Source organism: Symphodus melops (genome assembly GCF_947650265.1).
Source record: "Symphodus melops genome assembly, chromosome: 9".
Lineage (NCBI taxonomy): Eukaryota > Metazoa > Chordata > Actinopteri > Labriformes > Labridae > Symphodus > Symphodus melops.
The window spans coordinates 8,716,660-8,731,417 of record NC_136699.1 but is presented as its reverse complement, the minus strand read 5'-3'; the positions used below and the strand labels follow the sequence as shown (position 1 = coordinate 8,731,417).

General features: G+C 41.0%; 1 protein-coding gene across 9 annotated transcripts in view; it reads right to left on the bottom strand.

Annotated features, from left to right (window-relative positions):
• The window catches only part of diaph2 (diaphanous-related formin 2), a 361,962-nt gene that overhangs the window by 165,939 nt on the left and 181,265 nt on the right, over window positions 1-14,758 (bottom strand). The gene's annotated exons all lie outside the window — the stretch shown is intronic.

Here is a 14,758-nt window from a genome sequence, read left to right as displayed (position 1 = left end):
CAGATTGTTTTCAGAAATAGTCCATCTGCATTTGAGTAAATGATATGGAATGGAACAAGACGATATTTAACCAGAATGTGACACAGACTGCTTTCACTCTGCAGGGTACGGAAGCAATAATTACACAATATCTAAAGTATATACTTTTTGTCAACGTTTCCCATCATCGCAATAAATCATTTCAAAACAATAGAATGTGAATACATTTATGCATGCTGAAGGGTAAACTGGCAGGCCAGGATGGGCACCACGGCAACAGATGGCATCAATCAATTAATAATTATAGTTTTCAAAGAGGAAAACTTTAAAAAGCAAATTATATACTCTGACTGTTTGCAGAACAATTCCTTAAATATTTGGTCAGCTGTCGAACAGATCATCTTCGTGATTGATCCCACATTCAGCACAGTAATCTGAATTACAACACTTAAAATGATGTGTCATGGAGGCACAAGGCTAAAGGGATGACATTCTGATGTCTTAATGCATTTCATCAAAGACATAAATCAATATTCTTATAACCCACGTTGTTATAACAAGCTTAACATCCAGATCAGAGGTCAGCCACTGAACCACGGTGAAATCCCTGTTTGGTCAAAAGTTGATTCGATAGAAGACAACCCACTTAAATCAGATGTGGATTTATAATGCGCTTTATCACCGACTGTAAAGCTTCAGAGCCCTTTCTGAGGTCTAACCCACTCTTCATTTGTTTTCCTGTGCCAACATTTCTGTCATTGTGACAGTGGGTAGATGGTTGATTAGCACTGCTCCTTCCCTTAGGCCTTGGCTGTCAACTTGCTGCAGCCAAGGAGATAATTATGTTACCCCCCACAATCCCAGAAAATGGCATTAAGGCTCAGTTACACGACTGAGCACAAAAGACAAATTGGTCTGAGAATGAAGGGAACTTTCTTTCGTTTTCATAATAGAGACATTATTGAGTCTGCACTCTGGGGAAGCACCACATGTCAGCATGTAATATTTCTCACTCACGCTTCAATAACACCAAGCCCTTAAAACACAGATGTCCATGCACACAATACAAGTTCAACATTTGAAACTGTAATTACAGATTTAGAATGGGTTAATGTGGTGTTTTTTTTGTTTTGTTTTGTTTTTTTAGAATGAAGAAGCAGCACTGTGAGAGAGAAGATTTCTTCGCCACTCCCTTCTCCTCCCCAATTGCTTAAGGGAAAGGTAGCACACTTTGTTGCTAATCATCACAACGGCTCTGTTTAGGCCCAAGGTGGGAGTCTCCCAGGAAATCTAGAACAAACAATCTGCTCCCTCAGCGCCGCCTTGCATATTTGAAGAAACAATCAAAGAGGCACCATCTCCTGGGCAGCCAGAAGAAGGAATGCTGAAGGCACCTGCTTCACTCGAGTGCTAGCTGTCAACAAATGACATCAGGGATGCAGTTGTTTACTGTATTAAGTTGTGCTTTAAAAGGTATAAGTGTGTACCAATGTAACAAACAGTACAGAGGTTTGATTTTTTCATATGAGGAGGTGGTCTTCAGAGGCCGGCAAGCCTCGGCATTCTGACAGTTTAGATCTCAGGAAAAAAGAAAAAAAAAAAACAGGCTGTAAAAGTTCAGTGCTCAGTGGAGCTAATAGCTACAGCCAATGGCTTAATGTTTTCTTAGCAACACAAGAACATGTTCACATGGTCAGACAAAGAACAGACTCAGTGTGATTTACCACATGTACGACGTGGTGTTTTTTTTTTTCAAGTCTTTCTCAAGGATAGGACTTCATTTTTTTTTTTTTTTTGGCTGAACTCTGTTTTTAAAATAATACATATTCCTATCATTTTTGTATCAACACATTATAGAAATTTGAAGTTTGTTATGACTTTAAGATCTCTTCTAGTCGGAGAAATACAAACACCTTATTTTGGGCTGAAAAGATTAACTCTTTGTGGCTAAAAGTCCATGTTTTTAAATGATTGGAAGGGGAGTTACAAATGATGCCAACACAGCTTCCCAGCTGCTTACTGTTGTGATGAAAATGTTATTCCCTGCTTTCAAATGCAAAAACTAAACACATTAATTCTAGAATTTCATTTGTTTATTGTTTTTTTTTGGGGGGGGGGACTTTTGCAAGATTGCCCCATTTATTTATTTTCCAGATTCAGTTTCTGAAATTTTGTGAAAACAGTTTCTACACAACCATCCAATGAGAGAGCCACAACAAACACTTTGGTTACTTCATTAAAAAAAATCCTATGACCACACTGTTACAGCCTGAATATCATGACTTAAGTAAACAGAGCAAGTTACCAGAGAGGCCCAAGGAGTCATGCTGGAGTTCTCATGCGGCAAGAGTCTTGGACAAAGAAACTGGAGAGCCAGCAAAAATAAAACACGAGGAAACAATGATCTCCCTCTGAGAGGGCAAATTAAACTGAGGAGGGGATTCTGGCTGCTTTACGTGCTAAGTTGTTCCTTTAACCCTCACTCTCTTTTCTCTCCAGCCACTTGAAACTCTCACCGGAGGACCTCACATGCTCAGCAGGGTTTTCTCGGTCCATTCGTCAGGGCCTCAGCTGTCTTCACCCTCACCCCCCAGGGTCCTATACTAGCTTAAATTAAACAGAAATACAGTGTCTTTAATGATCTCAAACAGGCACATTTCTATCTGGTGCCATCCTCTGCACCCCTTACGTCTCTGCTGGGTGCTGACTAGTTGTGTTAGTTGGCTGATTCCTGCGACAGTATTTGTTGGCTGACTCAATTATGCCACATGTCACATGTTTCCTCTGAGCACTGCATGTAAACTGATGGGCCCTGGAGGGCTTGGGCACATTTCAAGCTGCCACACTAGTTGGAGTCCCAGGTGTGTGGAGAATATGACTATAGGTGGCATATTTCAGCCAGATGGTTGGCCACAATAATAAAGCAAGTTTAATAAAGTCTGGAAAACAACAGAAGTTGTCTGGCATTTAGTTTTTCAAGCTCAACAAACATCAAGTTAACTTGAACAAAAGTTTTTCTTTGAGGTTTTTCTTTATCTTAAAATAAGATTTTAGATGTATGCCTTTTTTTTTTTCACTGCCAAGTACGCACACAGTAAGCTGTCCAACTTCATAGGTCTATAACAGCTGATCAAAGTCTTTGCCAACACTTAAACGTGTTAACCAGTTGCCCAGTGGCTAAAATGTAATTCTCTGACAACAATGCAATCCCTGTTGTTGTTTTATATTTGTGACTGGAATCCTCCAAGATAACCAAAAGTACAGAGGCATGTGTTGGCAGCTTGCTGACTCTTAAGCCATTGTGTACAACAGTGGCATGAAGCCATTTGACGGAGATACAACAGTATAAGTTTTCATCGTACTGTATGATGCTGGATGAATGAGGTGAGTGACAGTTAAAGGAAGGTCGAGGTTTTTGATAAATGCAGTCATTCAAATACTAGAGACAATAAAGTTACTTCCTTTATGAATACAATCTTTATTTTCCGGTGGTGAACTTTGGCAAAGTTGATTTTTGGCCTGGTTTACTGATAAGACAAAAACAGTCTGACACTTTTGACCTGCTTTTGGTTTCCCAAGAATGACAAGAACAATGTATAAAAATACATTGTTAATCAGTCTTTTAGGCTGATTATTTGCAACATGAAAACTAAGGAGGCTGAAAATAGATTAGAAGGAACATTTCTTTCAACATATTGTTTGAGTAAAAAAACATAAAACATTCAGCACAGCCAACATAAGCATGTAAAGAAAAGTCTCTGGTGGTTATATCTGTTACACATTCCATTAACTGAGGGGGAGTTCAAGCTTGCTCTGAGCCAAAAGGAGTCACCAAACAGACCACGCTTCCATTGAAAAAACTTGAATTCTTGAGCAAAAAAAAAAAACAACAACAAAAAAACAGAAAGAGAATTGGCTTATTAAAGATGGCTTGGCAGCCATGTGAAGCCTTCTCTGTGGGCCTTGGACTGAGGTATACCCTTGGGAGGGTCTGTGATAACAAGAGTTCTCCAACACTTGGACATCCAGACTGTTTGCTGGCCCAGAATCCCCGTCCTGGTCGCTTTCCATGCGATATCTCCCTCAAGACGTCCATAAAACCCCGGGCATTACAAAGCTAAACACTACCACATGTTCACTTCCGGACACAGACCATCCAACAAAGTACACAACACAAAATAAGCGAGGCCTTGAAAGGAAATAAAAGGAACTGCAGATGACAGGTCTTTGACAAACATATTTACAATAAAGGCAAAGGAATAGAGAGGAGCAGACAATGTGAAGTCTGGATCTCTATGAGGCAATTTATTCCCTCAAATGTGCAATCTGCCTGCAGACGTGTGTCCTGTCCTCCATCTCAGGGGCTCACACTGAGGATTGAGCTGCTGGAGTGCTGCCAGGCCGTCTAAAAGAGATGGATTCTGAGGAAGAGTCAGTGGCCTCTGCCGTGCCACAAATCCACAGCAACACCAATTCCCAAAGAGAGTGTGTGTGAATATGCACAAATTGGCCGGTGAAATACCCTTCAAAGTTCACTATATCTGCTATTTCATACTGAAGTGAAAAGACTATCAACCTTGTAAAAGTCAGGGGGAAACAACTCAGGCAAAACAAATAGGGGAACCAAGAGCGAATGAACAAGAATATATGAAGATATTGGGGGGGAAAACAAAGCAAACAAAGGTGTGGCTGAGTGTCCACTAGTGAGATAAAGACTTGTGTTGGAGTAAAAAAAGAGGGCTGACCCAGTCATAGCTGGAATAATGAGACTTTCCAAAAAGAGAGCGAGCTCAAGATCTGAACGTACCAATTGAAGTGAAATCCAGCTGTGACCAATTTCTCCAGCTGACGAAGGCTAAACAGAGGTGTCTCTCTTAACCGCAAAGCCAATTTGCTGTGCGGACACACACCTCTCTACCCACTCCTTCCAGCTATCTTGAATCTCAAAAAGCATGACACCCCCCCCCCTGCAAAAAAAAAAAAAAAAAAAAAAAAAAAAAGGCAGTGCCTCTCCTTTTGACTGTGAGACTTTAAATCATTTAGTTGGCTTTCAGCTTGGCAGACCAGCATTGATTGTGTAAACTTAAACAGAATACGGAAAAGTCTTCAAACTTTGTTGAAAACAAGATAAGTGCCTGGTAATAACACTTGAAGTTTGAGTGGATACACATTTCCAAAACTTTCTTCTTGTTAAAATAATGAATGCTTCATTATGAAATTATGAAGTATCCCAACATCAGTCAGTTCCATGATTCACCCTTTGAGAAGCTTTGACCTTGACACAGACTGCTGAAGCAGTTTTCATAGATCAAGGTGAAACATAACATTGATTGCTGCAGTTTGAGTGTGGGGGCTCTCAACCATGCAATCATCACAAGGCTTAATAATAATAGGGAGTGGGGGAAGTGGCTGATAATGATAATGATGATGAAAACTGTGGTTAGTGAGTTAAGTGTGATTGCACACACTTAACTGTGTCAAAACACACTTTCAAAATCACAAATGTATCCCTCCGCCTAAGCAATGGTGTGAGTTTTTAAGCAAATGACTTGTGTTCAGGAGTTATCTGTTGTCCCATCTTACACCATCTGCTTCTGGTTATTAGAGAAATCTAAATAAAATGGTGTGTTTGTGTGCTGTGTGTGTGTGTGTGTGTGTGTGAGAGAACAGGGAGCTGGACTCTGACCTGTGGCCAGTAATGTTTTCAGTATGCAGGGAGAGGCTCAGCCCACGGTGGAAGGTACACAGCTGGGCCTGGATCTGGGCCCACTGAGAAAAACGCCTCCTCTTCTAATTGAGACAACACAGATCTCCCTCAGTGACCCCGTTCCCTGATTCTATTCCAAGAGCAGAGGAGGAAGACTCCTGCAACCCATCAATGTTTCCCATGGACATGTCAGTTTCTCTTGAAGGTGGGTAATAGGAGCAGTAACATCAGGGAAATGATGTCTATGAGTTGCTGAAAATGAGTTGTGAGGTCTTATATTACAAGTAAATTTGAAGAGTAAAAACAAGTATACATCATGAGAAAAGTAACATTTGCTTTAATTCAATTTAATGTCAATAAGGAAGCTAGTAAATGATTTAAAGATGAAGGATTAAAGGGATTCCTCAAGTTTGCTTTTAAACCAACGCACACCAAATTTGTCCGAAAATAGACAATGAAAATAAACTCTAAAAAGAAAACAACAATCCTAAGCAAGTGGAAAAAAAATACCTTAAATCAATAACTCTGAGCTTTCCCAATGACCTGGGGTTCGGTACAGCCTTTTAACAAGTATATATTAAATCTGCCCACATCTACACATGGCTGTTGTTCTCCCTCTCAGAGGCAGGGAGTGTGGGAAGGCTCTGCCTCTGCCTCTTAAATTGGTCATGGAGACATGCTCCTGGGGGCAGCGAATGGATTGAGCCTGACAGCCAATCAGTTCGAGGAAACTGTTCTCTGGTGGTTGCCGAGGCCGCTCGTTGTGACCCAATGCGCCTGAGCGCTGGTGGGAAGGCGCTGGGCTGATGGTCCAAACAGCTGCCCCTGGTGTCTGTTAAGACCCCGCCGTGCTGTCCAACCTTTAGCATTCAGTAGACAACGCTGTAGCCTGGGCCGTGTCACTATGTGGGGATGAGGAACAGAGATTTGAAGCTGAGGCTGTTCGGTGGACAGCTGACAGGATTACTGATGCCCCCACAGTCTCTATTACCTCTCCCAGCAGCATGCTACATGGGAGTCCAACAAGGGACTACTGAAAGAGGCTGAAACAGAGGAAGTGTTCTGGTTTTTACCTGAACTGTTGGTCATTGTTAAAGGTAATAGTGAGTCATATGTGTGCTGTCTGTGTCAGGAGTTGTGTGAGAGAACTGATATCAGTTTAACCCATGTTCCCTCAGAGAGAGATCGATCTAAGACTTGCCTAGACTTGAAGGTAGCTCTGCAGAAAGTAGCTTGCATCGTTCAAAAAGCCTTTTGAAACACCTAAAACAGTCATCTTCACTTGCAGAACCTAATGTACTCTCCATGTAAAGAGTCAAAATGACAAGTTATGGATAACAGGATTTAGACAGGCTTCAAAGGCGCGTCAGTTGTCCTTTTTCTTTGTCTGTTATCTTAAGTTATCTACTTTCCATTTCTAACAGACTTTGTGCCGAGATAAGTTAGAAAAGGCCACGAATCAATCCGTTCCAGGACGAGAAAAAAATTGTTTAATAACTCTTTTTCAAAATGTGATAAGAAAGCAAACAAGCCTCATGTCAATGAGTCATTATCTGTTTGTTTGTGTTTTTGTTTCAAGTGTTTGTTCCTTCAACATGTAGTTAAAATAGGACAGAGCATGTTCTGGGTGCCATCTTCTACAGAAAAGAAGCTGCTCTGATTGTGTACAGTGATTGTCCTACTTTAGAGCGGTTTCGACAGGGTTGCATTTTGTACAGTTGTCAGCTGACAAAACGTAATCTGCCCTCTTTCTATCTTTTGTAAAGCACGGTTATTTCTCTTTACCCTTTCTCTTCTTTTCATGTGAAGCCCAGTTTGTGTTCTTTTTGTGATAGTTCTTTATTATTTCAAGATGACAAACACGATGCCAAACAAGCAGGGAGAACTCCTTTTGATTTGGGGTCCGTCTCTGTTATGGCCATAAACACTAAGAGACAGGAAATAGGCGTTACAATGACAATTGTTCTTTTTTTTTTCCTTTTTTTTTCAGAATAGCCGTCATTGCACATAAAAAAAGAACGGGAAAAAAAAAAAACATGAACAAGATGTGTCATTGTAACGCAGGTGTTTCAAAGCACACAGCTCCGAAGAATGACGCATGAAACCATGTCAAACAAGGAAAAGACGACCGTGCTTATGTTTTATTTTTAAGAAATGTGCTCAAGTATTATCTCTTCTTCTTGTGAAGGTTAACCGATAGGTTGATCCAATTTGTCAACTGAGGCGTGAAAGGACTTAAGAAATACTCCACATTTCTGTGCTGTAAAATGTCAAGGTTTACCGAGTGATGAGGACAAGAGGAGGGAGAAATGACTTTTTCTTATTCTGGCAGCTCGACTCCACGCTTGTTAGCTGCAATAGGTTTATCCTTGGCAATCAACACAGGGACAGACATATACAGTGAAGTTGGAAGTCCCCAATCACATAAAAGACATCTGGTGCTGTGTCTGCCACTAAAATTGCATGCACTGCCCTCCTGCATACACCCCAACACACACACACACACACACACAAATTAACACACAGGTAAAATAAAAAAAACTGGGTTGGCTCCCAGGATGTGATTGAGGCTGTAACAGCTTCCGTCGTGTCACCTCCTGATGACTATTCTTCACACAGCTGCAGAGAAGCATGTTCTGGTGACACGATGGTGTCAAGGCAGACATGCCCTGATTAAAGATGCAACATGCGGCACCTGGGGATAGAGTTAAAAGCGAGGCAGGGAGAATATGAGCGTTAGGAGAGGCACTCAGTCGTGAACCGCATTTAAATCCCAGAACCGCAGTAGTTGTTGAGCTGCTCACCTGCCTCGATGTTTACAAGGAGTATCTCCTTCTCACTCTTGCTCTCTTTCTCTTTGTATACATGTATAATGGCTGTTTCCAACCCATTCTGATGATACCCAGTAGCCTCTTTATTGCAAAAAGCTGCATTGTGACCAGAATGGCCTGCTGCTACCATCAGCTACCATTAGTTTGTCACAATGTGATCCTTTCCACAGACAAAAGTCCAAACGAAATGTGCTCTCCACTGTATAGAAGGTAATATTAAACTAAAAGCTATGTATTGTATCAATGTTCAAAACTGTATTTACAGATAAAGAACACTGTTGTATGAAGGTTAGGTTACATATTCCCAAAATCCTCTTTGTACAACAAATGTGTGTTGTATAGAGATAAATGGGATTAGATATTAATGTGCTGCGGTGACCATGGGTTCAGGGACAGTAAACAAAAGATCACACTCCCGCATTCCTGTCCAGTGGTAGAAGTATTGAGTTGTATTTGCAGTTTGCATTTAGCGTTTTATATTCAGTGAGTCATCATGGAGAGGACATTGAGCGCTACACGTATGTGACTTTATTGTGATTGGTCATGACTCGTGTGTTTACAACACGTGTGTATGCTTACTGGGCGACCCGGAGGAAGCTACAGCCGAAACGTGTTGTTCGCTCATGTTAAAGTGACAGTAAAGTCTGTTTCAGCGTGCCACCGATTATTTAGTCTGTCAGTAAACAAAAGATATTAACTGAAGAGATGGAGAATGGACAAAAACCCAGGGAGATGGAAAAGCCTGGTGAAACATACACAATGCAGAGGAAAAAAAATCCTATTTGCATTCAAACTTAATCTGCTCAATCACAATCATGGTGGCCTTCTAGTTTCATGGTAGCCACTTCCTATCACCTCACCGCAAGTGAAATCACTATTCTTCTGGCCACTAATGGACATGTAATAAGGGTTCTGAAAGACATAATTGTTGGGAGAAACTTGAAAAATACCAACAGAAGCAGGAAGAGACCTCAATGAAGAAGTGTCGAGAAAATAAACATAGTCCTATACACGAGAAAAGTTATAAAAATGGACACCTCCCGTGAGCAGTTCAAGTGTTCCCTTGCGCAACAGGACAAGTGGCTGAACTATAATTATTTTAAATTTGGCGTACTGGAGAGCAGCCTGTGATTCTACACGCTTTAGAGGACTGAGTCCAAATCTTGATTACAGTTACCCTTTGTTTAGTCAGCGAGAATAAAAACAGGTTAGTAAGGCTTAATGAGCAGTAATGATAGATTGGCTCGCTGCTGTAGAAGAAGGTAGGAGGTCAGAACGCTGTATGTAAAGCAGGCTTTTGTCTCTGACACGGCATGCCTGATCACCGCAGTAGCAGCAGGCTAATTGGATTCTTGACTTGTGCTTCAGTGGAATTAGGGGTATCCGTGGCGTTTAGGGGCACAGACAGTCTAAGTGCAGGCACCTCTTGGTGGACTGATTATGGTGTGTTTATGAGTCCTGCTGCTGCCTTGCTTTTTGGACGACTTGGATGAGATTCTGTATTAACCTGTTGGCAGGGAGAGGCACTGAGTCAGACACTTAGTGAAGTTTTGCATGGAGAGGGGAGCCTGGGAGTGAATGGATCCAGTACGGTTTCATAATGCTGAGCTAGACTTTCATTTTTTTTTTATATTTCTCCCACACTTTGTGGCTTGAAAATATGAACGCACAATAAGTCCTGTACTCCTCCTTCATGTTTTTTTTGTTTTTTTTGCGTTGTGACTGTCAACTGCAGATTTTCAGTGAGCTTACTTACTCGATGCAGGCAAATGCACAACAAAGGGTGATGTCAGCCGTAAATGTCATCTGATAATATCCATAACTGTGTCGTTTAGTTCTCAAAGTGGCATCATATTGAAAAAAAATATAATAACGATGACATGTAAGATAAGAGTTGAGCCCGGGGAAGTCCAAAAAGTCAGTCCAGTCTCCACTAAGGGTTGGTAATAATCGTGTGAAGGAAAGCATGTGGTACTTTACAGAAGTTACTGTGATGTGCTGATCAAAAGGAAGTACACAGGCTCTGCTGCTCCAAGCCTTTCAGTGCAGTAGGTAGTGCTACATGAAGGGAAACTGCAGAAACCTGTCGAATGGCATAAGAAGATCTCTGAAATGTCTCTTCTCGCTCTCCTTTTATTTGGCCCGGCCAGCTTACTTTTCTGCTATCTCTAACAAACAAACACACACTGGCCCTTGATCTTGCCTAAATACTGTCTGACTCCTCGGTACATTTTTTGTCTCGGGTAGATTGTAACACTGTCTATAAATTGGAAAGCAAAATAGAGGTATTGATGCCTGCAAATCAAAATAAGAGTACAAGTGCACTATGCGTCACACGAGGAGAAAGAAAAAGATCAATGTGGACCTTCAAACTGTTCCACCCCTGCTGCTGTTTCCCACCTTAACAGCCATAAACAACAATAAACGCAGGTTGTGCCGGCACCAGATGTTCATCTCCGCCCAAGTGTCACTTGTCAGTTGGATTTTATGGATGTTCCGATTTGTCTGTGACATATAGGGTGTAAGGGCACACATGTTAAAGGAAAATTGCTAAAGCCTGTCAAGACATATTGCAGAAGACAGAAAAAATAATAATTCATGATGTGACTTTATCCAGGTGCTATGGCAACAATACTTGGTTGAATTCAGGGAAAATGTAGGGAAAATGCCCGCATATAGATTAGGTACTGATGTGCACAATCTGTGTAGTCAAGGTTGCATATTTACAATTTATTATTTTCTGAATATGGCAAAGCATATACAGAATTCAGTGAGCTAAAAAATGTTGTAAGCAGATGAGGGCAAAATATCAAGCTTTGCAACAAAGGCACTCATGACAGCTGCAAGGCAATTGCAAAGCAGCTTTAGTGCACAGTACTCCACATAGCGCTCTACCTACATTTTGATATGCTGTTAAGATTCCACTCCTGTGAAACCACAATAGTTGAAATACCGACATTACAGCCCCAAAAAGGCAGAGTTTGTGGTGCTTTGACATGTAAGTACATCACTTAAGCAATTTAGAGCTCCCAATGGTTATTGCAGCCATTCTCTTAAGCACCAGCCTCTGAACTGATAGACTCCACCTCAGAAGTGTGTCGACGTGAATCAACATGCTCTGTGTGGTAAAATATACTCTGTGAAAGCAAGTGCTTTCACAGTGCAGGGTCGTATAAATAGGTTACATTCATTGAGTTCAGAATTCTCATTTCAGTGCTCTCTGCCACGATGCACTCGTATAAAAAGCCAACGTGGAAAAAAAAAAAAAAAGTGAATTTATAGACGTTTCTGAAGTCACATGGACAAAGGGATAAACGCTTTTTTAGAAGCTCGAGAATGCCGCTGATCCAGGCTCATGTGAAAGGAAGGTGAACCACGATAGTGATTATGCTCCTTTCTCTTCTTTCGCCATAAATTCACCTGAGTTACGCTGATCCAGGATGCAGAGCTGGGACTAGAGAGGTGAGGAGGTTCACAGAGCCTACAGCACACAATAAGCCTTCCACTGGAGGAGGTGCAAGAAAAACAGCAGAGACCCTCTTGAAAGAGATATACAACAGTTTCCTGCCGGTCATTTAGAATTATGAAAATGCAGAATTGTATTTATGTGGGTTTATAAATGTATGTAAATGATTAGGTGTTCTCACATTCCCAAAACTGTATTAAATTAGATATACAAGCTGGATAAAGCAGGCATATTGCTCATTCTGATAGAAGGCTTGCTTACTGCCTTCTTCTTTTTCAACCCAGACTCTAATCTGTAACAGCAGTAGAGTCTGGTAGGGTCGAGATGCACAAAGAAACACTTGGGGACCAGCCCTCCTCTGTGTCTGTCAAAGGCAACAGAAAAAAAAATGATAATAAAAAAAAGGGGGACCAAAAATAACCTCAACAATCACGAGGGAAAATCTGTCCAAATTTAATTAGAAAAGATACAAAATGGAAAAATTGACAAGGAAGGTTTTAATCCTCCTGTCGTTTTGATCTGAGCCACAGACAACCTATCATAGTTCATCAGATCTCAAACATTCAAAAGAGTTCAGATTCTATCAGGGCAGACATCATCCTCGTCTCTGAGTTTTCAACACCTTTGAATGTGGCCCTTTTGTTTCTACAAATAGAACTGTTGGAGTGTAACTGATCAGAAATGTTGGTTATATTTCATTTATAGATAAGACGACGGCAAAAATTATGACAATGAATCAGGTATTTTGCACGGCGGATGGCTAAATATGGTAAGTGTCTTTTGCATGTCGGCTCTGCCTGGTGTAAGATTGAACGCCATTTAAACTGCAAAATATTTGAACTTGTTTGTGTCTAAAAAAAGAAAGGGACAAACAGAAGAACATAAAAGTCAGCCTGTGCTGTGTGACGGCGGCTGTGAAAAGTACCAATTCCACCAAGTGTGCAATCTGAGAAATGTCTAAGTCCATCCTCCTTCACAAGATCTTCAAACAAGAACAGTTAACAAGAAACATACACTGAGAAAATGAATCTGCGAAAACTTCCAAATTGCAGGTGTACTTCAGGGCTCAGATAATTGCACGGCTGCCTATTTCAGACAGCCAGGTGGCAGCATGTGTTTTTGAGGCTTATGACTTCCCATACCACCCACAATCAGCAGCGTCCTCCAGGACTTCAAACACTCCCTCTGTTCTCCAAACCCTCCGGTCCCCACTCTCTCGGGGAACTGAGCACCTGGCCCCCAGTTTCATATTCCTCTCAGGTGTGCCTGCGCAGCGTTGCGCAGGCCTGATATGCACGCATATTAAGTACTGTATTGGCATTCTATTTTTCCAATAGTTGCTATTTTACTTTCAAAGTAGGCCACCAGTGAAGGACAGAGCACCTTTATCTGCATACCAATTTCATCAGATGGAAGATGAGTGGTCTCAAAATCCCCTCAGGTTTTAAGTGTTAGTTTGTGTATACTAAAAACACGTTAAAAAAAAGAGAAAGTCTGGTTTATGTTTTTGCCCATCATACATGTTTTCCTTATTTTAATAAGCTGCTCAACGATGCAAAACAAAGTCTACTTTTTCCTTATTACGTCATGTCCTTTAATAGATGTCCCCCATGATGATACTTTCCATCCATCCCTCCATACTCCCATCAAACTTCCTCTTCTCTGTCCGTCCCTCCACCTCAGTTGTAGGTAGCTGTCTTCTTATCAGAGCTGGAAGCTCACAGAGTATTCCCAGAGGCCGTTCATGGGTTTCTGCCTTTTGGGACTCCACAGATTTAAAAGCAGCAGAGGAAGCCCACACAGACTTCATTTCCCGGGAGAACAAAGCACATCGAGGAAGGTAGTGGATCCATTACGCATACTCGCATCCCTGTCACTTACAAAGTCAGAGAGCCTCGAGTCATGGAAGACCCATGATGTGTTTAACATCGGCTTAGCTTTCCATTTGCCTTCATTTTCCTGTCATTTTTAATTTGTTGCTTATTAAAAACACTAAAGGTACTGTATACGAGTACGAGTTAATAAATCTAATTTGCGGTGTTTATTGAGCTTTGGAAAAAAAAAAACTATCGTTATTAATTGCTGCTTTCATGGCAAGATAAAAAATCAATCAAAAGTATCTGCATTTTGTGATATTCAGCTGACTTCTAGAACAGATGCTCATTTTGATTTATACAAAAAAAATAAGATTTTCTCAACAGCAACAAAACAGAAACACATAAACAACCAGGATTTCATAAAAACAAAATACTGTAAAATAATAAATAAATAAAAATCTGCTCACCCACAGCAGCCTCGTTATGATTCAAGTTGATTAATCTTTCCTGTCTCCCGAGAATCTTCCTTTAAAACAAACATGCTGACCCCGCCGTGTGCATTTGGTATGGCGTTAAGGGCGGCACAGTCATAACAACGACAATCAAAAAGGTTCTGAACTTTAAAGGCCCGGCCAGGAATTCAACAGGAATATGTGCTGGCTGTGCTTCTCAAAAGCTGGATGAAATAATTGTCAGCAGTCGGCTCTGTTTTTACCATCTGTCTGATGCCGTATGCTGGACTGAAACAGACATAAAAGGAGAGTGCGGGTAATTGTTCGGTAAGCCTCAGAGCAAAAATTAAGAAAGGGGGCTCCCTGCTTTGTGTATGGGGAGCTAAACGAGAGGTAGGCCATGTAAAATTACCTTTTTTTAAGTGAACTTATTTAAAGTAAAGCTGAAAATGAGAAAAAAAAACAAAAAACAAAAACAACATCTGTTTAATGAGAGTTGTAATTCC